We start from the raw sequence: 16,539 nt of genomic DNA, 5'->3' as shown, positions 1-16,539 counted from the left end.
ACTACTGGGTTTTCAGAAAAGTCACAATGGATTTTTGTGTAGAAAAAAACCAGAAAATTACATCATGATTTTTCCAAGTCTTAGCAAATGATGTACATATATATGTGGATGTTTTTATTGATCTGTCCAGAACAATCAGCTCTATACAACTAACAGCCTAGTCCTTGTCTAATCTCACTGATTAAGAAATTGCATAAAATGGCTGCTTGTAATTTAGCTATTAATTTCAATAAAAACTTAACATTCACCTTAGACACAACTACAGTGAAAATAAGATTCATACTTGAAGAATCACATAATTGACAAATATACTGTACAGATGAAGTCTTTATTAGTCAACAGGGTTATTCTAGAAAATAGATTGAGGTAAATCACTGAAATTGACTCTAAATTTTTATTTCAGTAAGCTCAGCCTCTACCACACTGGGGGAAATTTCCATATTGTGATGTCTTTCCCTTTCTCTTTCTTTCTGAGTAAGGTGGAATAGAGCAGTTAATGCCCAGCAATATAAAAAACAAAACACCCCCCATCCCCACACACATACAAAATATTTAAAAAATTGATTGGTAATAATAAAATGTAAATTAGTTATTAAGGCAAATTCCAGCAATATTTAAAGTATGACTATGTACAGTTCGTACACTGAACAGAAAAGATATGAACTGGGATTATAGACAAAATGTTTCCAACAAAATTTTATACAGAAAATGTAGACAGATAGTTGGAGAGATGATGGTTTGCTCACAACCTTGGGGGAACTGTGGTGGCTTGCAGTGGAGAGGCTGAAGATTCAGAACTCTGGTAGTGGGAATGGTGTGGATTTAAACCCGTTGACATGTAATTGCGTAAAATAAAAAATTAATTAAAAAATACCAAAACTTTATACAGACATCACATCCTTCATGTAACAATTTATATAGGACAGTTTTTAAATGACTATGGGGACTGGGTGGTGGTGTAATTGGTTGAGCACACATGTTAGAATGCACAAGAACTAGCGCTCTAGTTCCTGGTCCCCACCTGCAGGGTAAAAGCTTTGTGAGTGGTGAAGCAGTGCTGCAGGTGTCTCTCTCTCTCTCTTTCTCTCTCTCCACTCTCTATTTCTGGCTGTCTCTATCCAATAAATAAAGAAAATTAAGTTTTAAAATTTCAAAAAATAAAACTTATTAGTAAAAAAAGTTCAAGGATGTCATTATTTTTCCTAACATCTTCTCTCGAATTATTTAGCATTCTCTGTTGAAGTACCCAATATCCTTATTTTTCTCAACAGTTTAACTCTGCCACATCTTTATTGTTTATGGCTTTGCCTGTGAGTGTAAGTATTCTAATCATCATGAAGTAATGAATCCGTAGTCTTTGCATGATTTATGATTTTACTTTACAATCAATTATCATTATTACCTTCCAATAAATCAAAGGATATTTCAAGTAGGATATTTGGTTACAAAGAAAACTCAAATTCACTAGTTAACACTTCATGCTGTATTTGCTTTCCTACATATTTTTCTAATTGTAGGTAATATAGCAAATGCTTCCTCTGAGCCAAGCAGTTGTATCAGGACTGCTACGAGTAAACTAGCATTATTTAATGCATTAGAAATCCTAGTAATTTCTTTTACATGTGTCCAGTATCTTCCAAGTGCATTACAAACATTCCATTATAAATAAAGTTAATACCTACACTGATCAAAGTAAAAGTAAAGATAAAAAGAAAGCATAGGGAGTCGGAGGTAGTACAGCAGGTAGCGCACGTGGCGCAAAGCACAAGGACTGGCGTAAGGATCCCGGTTCAAGCCTCCAGCTCCCCACCTGCAGGGAAGTCACTTCACAAGCAGTGAAGCAGGTCTGCAGGTGTCTGTCTTTCTCTCCCCTTCTCTGTCTTCCCCTCCTCTCTCCATTTCTCTCTGTCCTACCCAACAACGATGATAATAAAAACAATAATTACAACAATAAAAAAAGAAAAGAAAAAAAAACAAAGCATGAGAAAAAAGAAATGAGGTGAACAGCAATCTGGGAGGGAAGGTAGTGACTATAGCATCTGACGAAAGTCAAACTCAATTCCTGGCATCACATATGACGGTTGTATTCTAATCCTCTCCAGCATTTGTATTCTGTTCTCTTTCTCATTAACAAGTAAATAAACTCTTTTGAAAAAGTAAGTAAAATGAAGGACCAAGGAGAGAATATAGTACCATGCAAAGGACTTGCATACATAACTCTCAGATTTTATTGCCAGCACTACCACCAATAACCAGAGATGAATGGTGTTCTGGTAAATAATAATAACAGATATAGTATAAAATACATAAAGCATTTGTCTCAAATTGTTCACTGGGAGAACAACAAAAGCAAGGATAATAGGATAATGACCCCCTGTTCAACAGACTTACCTGAGGGGATTAATCAACATCTATGCACCCTCCCACTTCCCTCTATCAGACCTTATGTTTCACAAGATTGTTCACTCACAAATACACTTGAAGAATCCCAACTTTCAGGAGCCACTGTTACCAAATGGGCTGTACTGTGTTCCCAAGGTGAAGAGGGGACGATAAACAATGGAAGATCTCTCAATTCTTAGTACCAAAGATAGTCAAATTAGCATCCAAAAAATAAGGGGTTTACTATTGAATCCTACATTTCCAGAAGATGAAGAGCTCTAGAATATATAATCTGAACATTTAGAGAACCACCTTTCATTCTGAGTATTGAAGGTACTCAAACCAACACTCCAGAAATGAAAGATTTAGGTATTCAATGTCCTGTTCTTAGCAAGTGAAGAACTCTAGAAGACATGTTCTGAAGACTAAGGTGAAGATTAAAGTGAAGCCTCAGGTCACACACAGTGAGCCTACAATTCCCACTGCCAAGTTCTTTAGATGTTCTAATACATAGAGCTGATCATAAAGGTTTTGGTAATCAAAAATAACATGTACCTGAGCAATAAATTAGATAATTAGTATCTAGAATGCAGATTCTTTCCCACGGGAGGGAAAAAATGACTCATATTTAAAGCAAATAATAATTTTAACCATATATTCAGTTTTGTATAATGTTAAGGCACTTTATATAATAATCTATGAACTAGGTTCTGTTTTGTTTCATTTTAGTAGCTAATTAGTATTTGACCATAATGATGTTTCTACTGTACTGAATGATTATGTAATTATCATGCCAGGAATCTATTCAAAAACTAAATGTGTAGACTATATAATGAGTATAATGCTGCTGTAGGAAAATAATTTTTTAACATAATTAGAGATTCATAGCATGTTCTTCAAGTGCATTGCAGTGTAAATTTAGCAGACATAGACAAATGGTTATCTATGTACACTTTTGGTAGAATACAGAGATAGCATGATCACATATTAATTACTTCCCTTGCAAATAAGTACACCACACAAATTAGCTAAATTTTCACCGTTATTAACGTTTGATAGTTAAATTCTTATTACGCTGCCAATATTCCACACACAAATTCTTTTAAGTTCTTTAGCTATGCACTAAATATCACATATCATACTTATTGTCAGTTAATACTATGTGAACTATACTAACAGAAAAGAAGAACCTTATTTTTATCCTGAACAGTGGAGTAGTTTATTTCTTTTTTTTTCTTTTGCCTCCAGGATTATCACTGGGACTCAGTGCCTGCACTACAAATCCACTGCTCCTGGAGGCCATTTTTCCCATTTTGTTGCCCTTACTGTTTATCATTATTATTGTTATTGCTGTTGGACAGGACAGAGAAAATCAAGAGAGGACAGGAAGACAGAGAGGGGGAGAGAAAGATAATAAGACACTTGCAGACCTGCGTCACCACTTGTGAAGCAACCCCCCACAGGTGGGGAGCTGGGGGCTCAAACCGGGATCCTTATGCCAGTCCTTGTGCTTCACGCTATGTGCGATTAACCCACTGCACTACTGCCTGGCCCCAGTTTATTTCTACTGTATCTAGGAAATAACAGTATAGAAAGCTCAGAACTTTTTCTCCTCCCATCCCTCAGGTTGCTTTAGCATATCTCTTATTATCTGTCACCAAGTCCAGCCTATTCTGTTAATTTTCATGGCACTAAACCCTCTTATGTGGGATGATAGGCAATTATCTCAATTTTCTGTATATGATGAAAAAGTTCATTTCATGAAGGCAAATCACTATGTTACTGCCCCATCAAATTAACGGGCAACCAAGGATTTCTTTTATTTGGGAGAAAAATGAATGGAGAACAATAAAAGAACACCTATATTCTGATGTTAAGGGTGGAATCACTTTATGGAAGAACTAGAATGTCACTGTGCATGTGGCTTTGTCCTTGAAGATTCTCCTGAGGATGGGTTAACTTAGAATTCCCTTTGTACCCATGATCACATCACATCAAGGAAGATAACTATAGCAATCAATAAACCAGGACTATGCAGACTTTCTTATAGGACTGAATCAAGGTCAGAGGAATATATTTGTTGGTCAAAGTAACCTTGGGACTGTAACTTAAGGAGTATCTCCTGTTTGCCAATGGTCAGGCTTCATGTTTAAATGCACAGCTCACAGCACAGTCTTCATCCTTCCCACTGGACAGGTAAGAAAAAGAAGGTTCCCAACAGTTAAGTGTACTGTCAAGTCTCAACCCAGCTAAAATGTACACTAATAGGACTTAGAACTCAGTGATATCTCCACAGCTGTCTTCTCACTCACTCATACACATACCAAGTATTTTAGCACCCTTTTGACAGCATGGATTTTCTTTGGGACTCTTCTAGTCCCAATGTCATACGAAAATCATATGAGAAGATCTTTTTCTTCACCAATGCCAATGGCTCTTGCTCAGTGAACAAAAATTAAAAGAAAATTTATAAGATCTAAGAATGGCACAATAAAATCTTGTATTAATTTCTGAGGTGTTCATCTTATGACTTTGCTGTATGAGGCTGACAAACAGAATCCTCCAAGAAGCATTGTTTAAATGCTCTTTAGTTGATGATTGATAATGTACAAAAATCCACTTGAAGTTATTACATATAAATAATACCTAATATGAACATTTATAGCTTTATTAGACTGCTGTCATATTATTTCCATTCCTCAATAATACTCCTAAGATCAGTAAGATAATTAATAACCACCACCCACCCCCCATAATGTTGGGGGAAATGACAGTGCCAAGAATATAAAGAAAAGTATGAACAAAGCAAACACGAACGTCTGCAGGGCTAGCGTGAAGGTGTTTCTTCCTGGGCACGTGCTCTCTGAGATGGAGAGAACTCAACCAGAGCCAACCTGTGTTGCTGATTACTCAGTGACGTCAGAGAGAGACCAGAAAGTCATGGTGGAGCGGGAACACAATGTGTCTTTACCGATCAGAGACCACACTTTTATATAATTTTTACCAGAAGTGGCAAGTCGGAAGGAAATGGCTAGGAAAGGGGGTAGAGAAAAGGAAAGAGCCTGCTAATGGTAGAAAATCCCTTAGCAACAGTTGTGAAGGTTTTAACCGGTGGGATTAATTAATAGCCTGAAGGCAGGGCGGGTCTTGTGGTAGAAAGAAGATAGATCAGGCAAAACAATGATCATGTAAATAGGCCATAGTATCAGCAATGGAGGATGGAACAGGGGGGCTGACCCACAAAGGTCAGTATATCTTAATCAATGATAAAATGTTTAAAAGCATTTAAAACAAAAATAAGTCCATCTTCTTAAGTAGCCTCAGTAAGTGAAACATAAGAGTAGCAATCTTTATACAATACTCTGAGTATGAAAATACATGTATCTATGCCTATAAAAATTATAATTTCTAGATTTAAAGGTTTTATATAAATATTTCACCTACTTTGCTAGATTTGAAATATAATGTTTACTTCTTACCTGAAAATAAAAATATCAAAAGCAAAAGGAAGCTTTTGAAATCTAGAGATGTTCAAAAACAGTATTTAGTTCTTTGGTTTATGGGCTCCAGAGTAAGACAAACTCAAGCTCTAAATCCCACCACTGTTAGAATTTGAGAGGTTTTGGACAGGTGTTCTAAACTCAACAAGTTTAATACCCTTCTCTATAAAATCTGGAGTCCATATTGTCTTTGAAATTAAATGCATGGAAAATCATAGTGTTCAGACCCTTACTAAAGGCAGAATTTTAAGAGAAGTTAAATGTCTTGTTCCCTTATAAGATTCCCCAGGCATCATGACCTTGGTACATGAATTATACTGGAAAATGGAGTAAGTGTTTTAATTAACTAAGGTAACTGAGCAGTCTTTAGCATTCTCTGTGTGTGTCTTAAGTATATAAATCTAAATTATTACAATAAAGATGATTGTCTTCAAATTAATTCATTAATCTCATGTAGTGCTAAAATACCACTGGAATCCTTTTGTGAGGAGGTGAGAGAAAGAAACAAGAATTCTAAACTATGATAAAAAGAGAGGCAAAAATGGCTAAAATAGATAAATATGTAAAATATGCCAATACTGTCTTCAGGTTAATTTTAAATTCAAAAATAGAAACAATAAAATTAGTAGGAAAATAAACATGCAATTTGTGGTACAAAAGATCTAATAGCAACAGAAAATATAGCAAAGTAAAAGACTGGCAGACTTGCTTAAAAAAAAAAAGGCTAAAAACATTTTTATCTAAAAAAAAAGATGAAGAGTAGGAAGATTCTCAGCAACAGAACACATACCTTACATACAAAAGGCCTCAGATTTGATCAAGAGTAACAAACACAAAATGAGTTAGAATTTCACAGATAGTTAAACAATGCTTTGTGTTCTTTCAAAGAAATCAAAGGAATACAGATTGGAAGGGAAGAGGTCAAGCTCTCACTATTTGCAGATGATATGATAGTATACATAGAAAAACCTAAAGAATCCAGCAGAAAGCTACTGGAAGTTATTAGGCAATATAACAAGGTGTCAGGCTACAAAAATCAATGTACAAAAATCAGTGGCATTTCTTTATGCAAACACCAAATCTGAAGAAGACGACATCCAGAAATCACTCCTATTCACTGTTGCAGCAAAATCAATAAAATACCTAGGAATAAAGTTGACCAAAGAAGTGAAAGACTTGTATACTGAAAACTATGAGTCACTATTCAAGGAAATAGAAACTGATACCAAGAAATGGAAAGACATCCCATGCTCATGGATTGGAAGAATAAATACCATCAAAATGAATATTCTCCCCAGGGCCATATACAAATTAAACACGATACCCATTTTCCCTACTTTTTAATGGGACTGTTTGTTTCTTGTTGCTGAGCTTACTGTTCTTTATATATTCTGGTTATTAGTCCTTTATGTGATATATGCTATATAAAGATGTCTATTCTGTAGGATCTCTTTCTGTTTTGATGATGGTTTCCTTTGTTGTGCAGAAGCTTTCTAGAGTGGTGTAGTTCCATAGTTTCATTTTGCCTTTGTTTTCCTTACTGTTGAACTTCAGTCTTTGAAAAACATTTCTTTTTTAATTTATTAAATTATTGATCTTATATTATACATTACATGTTTTATTATTTATTTATTTGATCCACCTTTCTGCCAGCCATGACATCATCTCCCCAGACAATAATTAGGATCCACCTGCATATCAGATTTCAGGCTCAGGCAAACAAATAAACAAAAAACATTAGTATAGCCACAGGTCCTTTGGAATATAACTAAAATATGCCTACTAGCTATCTACAAAATGAAGGACCTCCCCCACTATTCCTGCCTTTAGGTCCATGGTTGGTCAACAATTTGTTTAGCTTTGTATGTTAACTCTTTTCAACCACCAGGTTCCAGATGCTAGTATGATGCCAACCAGACTTCCCTGAACAGAGGATCCCACAAATGTCTGCTGGAGCTCCACTTCCCCAGAGCCCCAACCTACCAGGGAAAGAGAAAGGCAGGCTGGGAGTATGGATTGACCAATCAACACCCATGTTCAGCGGGGAAGCAATTACAGAAGCCAAACCTTCCAACTTCTGCATCCCACAATGATCTTGGGACCATACTCCCAGAGGATTAAAGAACAGGAAAACTATTAGGGGAGGGGAGGGGATACAGAGTTCTGGTGGTGGGAACTGTGTGAAGTTGTACCCCTCTTATCCTATGGTTTAGTCAATGTTTGCTTTTTATAAATAAAAAATTAAATTTAAAAAAGTAGGGAAGATATGTCCAGCGGGGAAGCAATTACAGAAGCCTTCCACCTTATGCACCCCATAATGGTCCTGGGTCTATATTCCCAGAGGAATAAAGAATAGGGAAGCTATCAAAGGAGGGGACTGTATATGGATTTCTGGAAGTGGGAATTGTGTGGAATTGTACTCCTCCTATCCTATAGTCTCATCAATATTTCCATTCATAAATAAAAATTTAAAAAAGTAGAGGACACACCTCTTTTTGGTTGGATGTTATGGAGTCCTTGGGGTATAACCCCAGGAGAGGAATTACTGGATCATATGGAAGGTCCATGTCTAGCCTTCTGAGAGTTTTCCAGACTGCTCTCCACAGAGGCTGTACCAGTTTACATTCCCACCAGCAATGTAAAAGGGTTCCTCTGTCCCCACATCCTCTCCAGCATTTGTTGCTACTGTCCTTTTTGATGTATGCCATTCTTACAGGAGTGAGGTGGTATCTTAGTGTTGTCTTAATTTGCATTTCTCTGACAATCAGTGACCTAGAGCAGTTTTTCATGTGTTTGTTAGCCTTTTGGATCTCCTCTGAGGTGAATGTTTTGTTCATTTCCTCTGCCCATTTTTGGATGGGGTCATTTGCTTTTTTGGTGCTAAGTTTGCTGAGCTCTTTATATATTTTGGTGATTAGTTTCTTGTCTGATGTCTGGCATGTGAAGATCTTCTCCCATTCTGTGAGGGGTCTCTCTGTTTGTTTAATAGTTTTTTTGGATGTGCAGAAACTTTTCAATTTGATGTAGTCCCACTGGTTTGTTTCTGCTTTAGTCTTCCTTGCAATTGGGTTTGATTCATCAAAGATGTCCTTGAGGTGTTTACTCCTATGTTCATAGCAGCACAATTCATAATAGCTAAAACCTGGAAGCAACCCAGGTGCCCAACAACAGATGAGTGGCTGAGAAAGCTGTGGTATATATACACAATGGAATACTATGCAGCTATCAAAAACAACGAACCCACCTTCTCTGACCCATCTTGGACAGAGCTAGAAGGAATTATGTTAAGTGAACTAAGTCAGAAAGATAAAGATGAGTATGGGATGATCCCACTCATCAACAGAAGCTGACTTAGAAGATCTGAAAGGGAAACTAAAAGCAGGACCTGATCAAATTGTAAGTAGGGCACCAAAGTAAAAACCCAGTGGTGCGGGGTAGACGTGCAGCTTCCTGGGCCAGTGGGGGGTGGGAGTGGGCAGGAGGGATGGGTCACAGTCCTTTGGTGGTGGGAATGGTGTTTATGTACACTCCTAGCAAAATGTAAACATATAAATCAATAGTTAATTAATATGAGAGGGGGGTGTCGTATGCTTTACATTGGTTTGTTCTAGCCCTCCCCCGCCAAGAGAATTGGATCAGTCCAGTTAATTTCGCGGGCCCGCTTGGCCCCGCCCCAAGGAACCCCGACAAAGGGTTCCTGAGTTCGAGAGTTTCAGAGTTAGAGAGTAAGAGAGAGTTCCACAGTGGAAGAGTTTCAGAGTTGGAGCGTTTCAGACTTCCAGAGTTGGAGGGTTCCTGAGTTCCAGAGTAAGGGAGAGTGCTTGCGCCGCTGCAAAGAGACAGCGGAGTTCTGTTTGGTGATTAGTTTGTCTTAGTTTATGAATTGTTGTTCCTGAATAAAGAAATACAGCTTCCCTGCCCAGCCGTTGTCTCCGCGTCTCTGTTACCCACCCGTGAAGCTAGCCAGCCCGGCTAGAGCCTCCAAATTTTAACAACAAATGGCGCCCACGTGGACCTGACCTGCGCATCTCTCAGATAAATAAAGACAATTTGGCTACCTATGCACTATGGCCTTCTCTTCTGCTTGTGAAGAGATCTCCAAAGGCCTCTGCTCTTTCTTCACGAGACTGTTTTGCTGTTTCTGGAACATTTATCTATGGACCACTCTGTGGTTTCCACTCGCTCGGGCGAACTCAGAACAGCCAGCGGGAAGAGCCAGCGGGAGGGAGGCAAGGCACGGAACTGCTGTTTCCACCTGGTTAAACAGCCAGCCAGCTGGCTGCGCCCAGACAACCCCAATCAACTGTATGTCTCAAAGTTTCTCAAAAGACAAACTGAATCTTTTTAATATATAGGCTATGTATTTGATATGCGGACTCTCTCAAAAGCCTAGACCAAGTAGATTAGAAGCATCCAATAGCACAGCTATATACAAGATACTGGATACTGTACAGAAAACCATAACAAAGGGACTTTTCAAAGTTAACCCAATTAACAAATAATGTGATGATAATATTAACTATCGATTGTCTTTTTGAACCCTAAGACAGCAGGAACCTCACATCTCCACTATAGAGCCCCTACTTCCCCCAGTCCTAGAACCCTTGGATAGGGCCCACTTTCCCGTATGCATCTCCCAATCCATACCAAATAATATTGCATCCGCCGATCACAACCTAAGCAATGCAACGATTGCCACCTCAACATGCTTCACCTCAGACTGTATCCAGAGACTTCACGTGTGGAATGACAACCCTTCAGCTTCATTACTCGGGTGAGACCTTTCCTTTTATAGTACACTCTAATTCCATCTCAGGTAGTTCACTTTCTAACAAAGTCCCATAACCTAGATATACACCAGTTTCTGTCAGAGAGAGCTTATGTGCACACGTATCCATAAACTACTGCAAAATATATACCTGAAAGCAGAAGTACACTAGAGTTTGCAGTGAGTACCTCCTTAACACTTCCTCTCCACTATTCCAAGCTTGGGATCCATGATTGCTCAACAAATTGTTTGGCTTCATATGTTAACTCTCTTTTCAATCACCAGGTTCCAGATGCCACCAGGATGCTGGCCAAGCTTCCCTGGATTGAATACCCCACCAATGTGTCCTGGAGCTCAGCTTCCCCAGAGACACACCTTACTAGGGAAAGAGAGAGGCAGACTGGGAGTATGGACCGACCAGTCAACGCCCACATTCAGCGGGGAAGCAATTACAGAAGCCAGACCTTCTACCTTCTGCAACCCTCAACGACCCTGGGTCCATGCTCCCAGAGGGCTAGAGAATGGGAAAGCTATCATGGGAGGGGGTGGGTTATGGGGATTGGGTGGTGGGAATTGTGTGGAGTTGTACCCCTCCTACCTTATGTTTTTGTTCATTAATCCTTTCTTAAATAAAAAATTTAAAAAAAAAGTAGACATCAGAATCTTCGAAGAATTGATACAAAGAGCCAACACATATGAAAAAGACTCAAAGTTATTGTTAATAAGATAAATGTAAACAATAAAAAACTGACATGTCACAGTACACCTGTGAAAAAGTCATATTTTAGAGAGAAGAGAAATACAAATGTTGGAGAGGATATGGAGAAAAAGGTACCCTTCTACACTTTGGTGGGAATGCAAATTGGTTCAGTCTCTGGAAAACTATCTGGAGACTTGGGAAATGAGCTTATCCAATGACCCAGAAACTTCTCTCCTGAAGATTTACCTAAAGGAAACAAAAACACCTATTCAAAAAGATCTATTTACACTACCACTATGTTCATAGCAGCACAATCTGTAATAAGTCACACTTGGAAGCAACCCAGATGCTCTATGACATAGAAATGACTAAGAATGTTGTGGTATACACACACAATGAAATATATTCAGCTGTTGAAGTCATCAACTTGGATAGAACTTGAGGGTACCATGCTAAGGGAGATAAGCCAAAGAATGAAGGTCAAATACTAGATGGTATCTCAGTTATAGGTGGAACTTAAGAATCAAGAACAAAAAATGAAAACACAGGGCCAGGTGGTAGTGCAGTGGGTTAAGTGCACATGACGCATAGCACAAGGACCAGTGTAAGGATCGCGGTTGGAACTCCTGGCTCCTAACCTGCAGGGGGGTTGCTTCACAAGTGGTGAAGCAGGTCTTCAGGTGTCTATCTCCCTCTCCTCCTCTTTCAATTTCTCTCTGTCCTATCCAATAACAATGACAGCAACAACTACGATAAAAAAAAAATTTAAAAAAAGGGCAACAAAAGGGAAAAATGGCCTCCAGGAGCAGTGGGTTCCAGTGTAGGCATTGAGTCCCAGCAGTAACTCTGGAGGCAAAAAAAAAAAAAAAAAAAAGGAAAACACAAATCAAAAGTTGGACTAGGTATGATATATTGCACTAATGCAAAGCAAAGGACTCTGGGGAAGAAGGGTAAAAGAGAGGGAAGAGAGGGTGGAGAGGGTGTTGAATTGCAGTGCCTGATGGTGGAAAAGGATCTAGGTTGTAGGTGAGAGTGTTTTGCAGACATCTACCTTGGAGAGATGAGAAGTATACCTCTGGGCCAACAAATAAACTGTAAACTATTACCCTTGACTCAATAAAATGATTAAAACAAAACCAAGTTCAGGAAATTTGTGAGGTGTTCTTAAAACTCTAGAAATATAAACAATCAAGTAGGAAAAAAGAGAGTATTAGATATGTATTAGATTTCCCAATCAGGTTCCAAAGCTTCCATTTTAAGCACCTTCATAATCCAATAAAAATTAGTCTTCACAAATAGGCAATATTTAACCTTGCCCTCCTAAAAATCTTTCTAGAAACCATACAATAAAAATCTTACCTATATTCATTTGTCAGATACCAAATAACGTATATGTGCAGGGAGAAATTAAAAAAAAATGTTTTCTGGAAGGTTCTAATTTTATTAAGTTTGCCTCATCCAAAAAGAAAAAAAGTAATTGCCAAGGAAAACAATATTTGCCGTGACAGTGTTCTTATATCTCATAGTGCTTAAATGTTCCCCGATCTTCTGAACATGTTTTATTTTATTACTTTTCCAGTAGTTAGGAAAAATAACTTTCTTAAAATTCATGAAAAGTATTTTAAATCTATAATTCCATATAGAGCAATTTGTCCAAGATCAACATTCAACTGAAAAGCAAGATCACAGCATATATAATTGAATATAAATGTAAAGTTCCCTTTCACAAAGCAGTGTGATAGCATCATTTGTAACATCTGTTGTTGGCCAATTAGTTCCTGAAAATATCTATCTTCAAAGTCAAAAATCCCATCTAATATCCCTGATATAAGTTCTCACTTAAAATAAAAAGTATGTGATTAAGCAAATTTTCTAGAAAACTACAATAAGAAAACATTACTTTGAGTAGCCAGTTATATTTGTTGTTCTGACCACAATAGCAATGAATGGTGGAAATGGGGTGAAGGGGGATTGCTTTCAGGTGATGAAGTGAAAGCCTCCCCCCCCCCCAGTTGCTATAAGGACAATTCAAGTTGCTTTTTTAGAATACTCTTAACTTGTACAGGCCTTAGAAAAGGATGGCAGAGGACCCAGTCGGGGTTGTATCGTTATGTGGAAAACCGAGAAATATTATGTATGTACAGACTACTATATTTACTGCTGACTGTAAAACATTAATCGCCCTTATAAAGGGGGGGAGAATACTCTAACTCTTCATCAAAGGTGGTAGGAGGGGGCTGCTGTATTTTACATACAGCACTTGCAATACTGGTGATATTTTGTAAAATCAAAAAATTAAAAATTTTACTTTAATAAGTCTTTTTAAGTTTTTATTTTAATTATCTAAATTGTTATTATATTTATTTATTGGATATAGACAGAAAGAAACCAAGAAGGTATGAGGAGATAGAGAGAAAAAGACAGAAACCTACAGACCTGCTTCACCACTTGCAAAGCTTTCTCCCTACAGGTGGGGACTAGGGGCTTGGACCTGGGTCCTTATGCACTGTTAACACGAGCACTCAACCAGGTGTGCCACCATCCAGCTCCTAATAAATATTTTTAACTCACAAAGTAAATTTGATTTAGTAGGTCATAGTCTTTCAGAGATGTAACAGTAATTCTAATAATATCAACAGCTAACATGTAACAAGCTGTAGAATGGCTCCAAGTATGTACTTTGAGTTCAATCCATTCAGTTTCACAACTGCTTTTGCATATCCTAAAAATCATGCCATTTTACAGACAATGGTCTGATGTTTTGCTCATGGTTACATAGTTACTTAAGCAGCAGAGTGAGAACTCAAATTCAGGTTTGGTTTTATGGTATCCTAGAGGTAGAGAAGGGAGTCCCAATCTTATCTCTACGTATTACCTAATCCTACTTAAAACGTATGTGCTAAAAATCACAAAGGAGCCAAAGTACTAAGAATTCCAACACTGTCCTATCTCCCAAAGCTTCTCAGAGGGCTGCTTTATCAGAATCCTCTTACCTGACCCATCCAAAAGCCTTCACTCAGAAAGCTTCTGACCACAACGGCAATGAGTGGCAGAAACAGGGTGAAGGGGATGATGAAGCTTTCAGGTGATGAAGTGAAAGCTGCACCCCCAGTTGTTGTAAGGACAACTCAAGCTGCTTTAAAAAAAAATTAATACTCTTAACTCTTCATCAAAGGGTAATAGGGGACTGCTGTATTTTACAGGCCCTTCATTGGCAATACTGGTGGTATTTTTGTAAAAATCATTTTGTCTGTTCCAGATACTGGACAACACTGATTATCTTCCAGAGTTGAGCTGTCTATCCAAAAATTTGCTTTCCAAATTTCCTAGTTTCTACTAGTGAATGTTTTAGAGATGATTTATTTATTTACTTAACCAAACAGAATACCAAATATCAGTTGAAGTGATCCTGGGGATTACTTCATTTAGCCCCTTCTTTCACAAGGCACACAGCTAATGAAACTAGGGGAAAAAAAGTTGCTTAGCAACAGAGGTAGAAGTAGAACTATAATGACTCTAAGTCCAGAGAGCTCCCTTCTCAATATTGTGACAAGACTTCCAGAGTTAAGACTCTGGTTTTGACTAGTATATAGCAAGAGCAATACATAACAGCAAAGTGTGTCCATAACTCACTGGTGTGAAAAAGAAAAGTCAGTACTATGAGTTAAAAGAATGTACAGCTACAATTATAATTCAAAGTGTTAACCCTCAAAATAAAACTATATACTTCAGGAAATTTCTCATAATGAGAAAAGCATTTTAAAAATATATATCTATAACTGAAGTGGAGTCAATATGCAAATTTAAACTTTTTGGAAACAAAATAGAACTGAAACATAATTATTTCCTATGTGTAACAGAAAATAGTCAATAGAATTTTATTTTTACAAACTTTCTAAGAATTTTGATACTCAAGCAATAGAAAGATATAGAAATTGTTCAAAAAAATTATTTGACCTCAAGAGTCTTGCCACCAATTAAGTTGCTTTTATTCAGAATTTTGCCTAAAACAAAAATACCATCTGTTTTACCTAAAACATTAAGATGTTCTATTTTATTGTCAGCCCAGAAATCACATCTGTAGCCATTTTCTGAAAAGACATTATATTTATGGGTGACTGCATAAGGAATGATGTTCAATCAAAATGTAATTTTCATCTTCTGGAAGAAAAATCTCATTTCTCCAATGATGAGAACATTGTAACTTAGGAGAAACATGCAGTACATAAACAAGCTGATTACCACAAATAAAGAAGACCTTAAAAGTTAATGCAGTAAAAAATAAGGTTGCTTTGATGTTAAAGACAAAAAGGGCAAATATGTTTGTATTCACTTCATATTATCCTTGTAAGTAACTGGAATCTATCTTGTATGAAGTTTCTGGGTGAATAGAATACAACTTTTTATTGGTATTACGTCTTTTCCTGCTCATGAGCCATTATACAAGAGGTGAAAAAATATGAAAAGAACAAAATAAAACACAAAGCACTTTGTTTTCAAAACACTTTTAGAAATAATATTGTTCCTGCCAAAGATACTCTACTATACAACCCAATGAAACAACTGAGTAAAATAGAAAACATCACTGACAGTGAACACAAGCACAATGTCACAAGGATAAAGAACATTTTTTTCAAAGAAAACACAAGCTTTCCAACTACCTACAGAAAACCTAACATGATTTATTTGAGTTTGAGAATTAGTGTAATTCAAATGTAATTTTTTTTACCTAAAAAGTAACTAAATAACGCTACTCTCTCAACATGATGAAATAAATAGATTCAAATGCTCTATTTAAAAGTTTACTTTTACCACAATGCTGTGAAGTTTTCTGAAGTCCAAGATGGGCTTGAAGCCCTCCCTGACTTTTTCAGGATTAGGATACTTTCACTAAAATCCTTTTCCTTGTTCCTCTTGTAGGGAAAGCTTTATTAATCTGCATTTAGAAGGAAAAAAAACTGGTTCAGAAGAATGGAAGACTTTGAAATATGCCATATCACTTTAGTCTATGGTCTGAACTGCAAACTGCTTTGAGGTAAGTTAGTTTCAAGCTAGCAATTTCAGAAGATATGATGGATACTTGGAAGAAGAGAGAGAAGAAGGAGGCTCAAATGTGCATGGAACTGAAAAAAAGAAAAGATGAAACTTTATTCATCAATCCTCCTGTTACAATAGAAATCATTTCTAAA

The 16,539-nt window shown here is 37.2% G+C and overlaps 1 protein-coding gene across 1 annotated transcript in view; it reads right to left on the bottom strand.

The window, feature by feature from the left end:
- Nucleotides 1-16,539, bottom strand: part of MAN2A1 (mannosidase alpha class 2A member 1) — a 232,810-nt gene that overhangs the window by 61,983 nt on the left and 154,288 nt on the right. The gene's annotated exons all lie outside the window — the stretch shown is intronic.

This window comes from Erinaceus europaeus, chromosome 11 (genome assembly GCF_950295315.1).
Source record: "Erinaceus europaeus chromosome 11, mEriEur2.1, whole genome shotgun sequence".
NCBI lineage: Eukaryota > Metazoa > Chordata > Mammalia > Eulipotyphla > Erinaceidae > Erinaceus > Erinaceus europaeus.
Note: the sequence above shows the minus strand (reverse complement) of the source record. Positions and strands in the feature narration are given on the sequence as shown.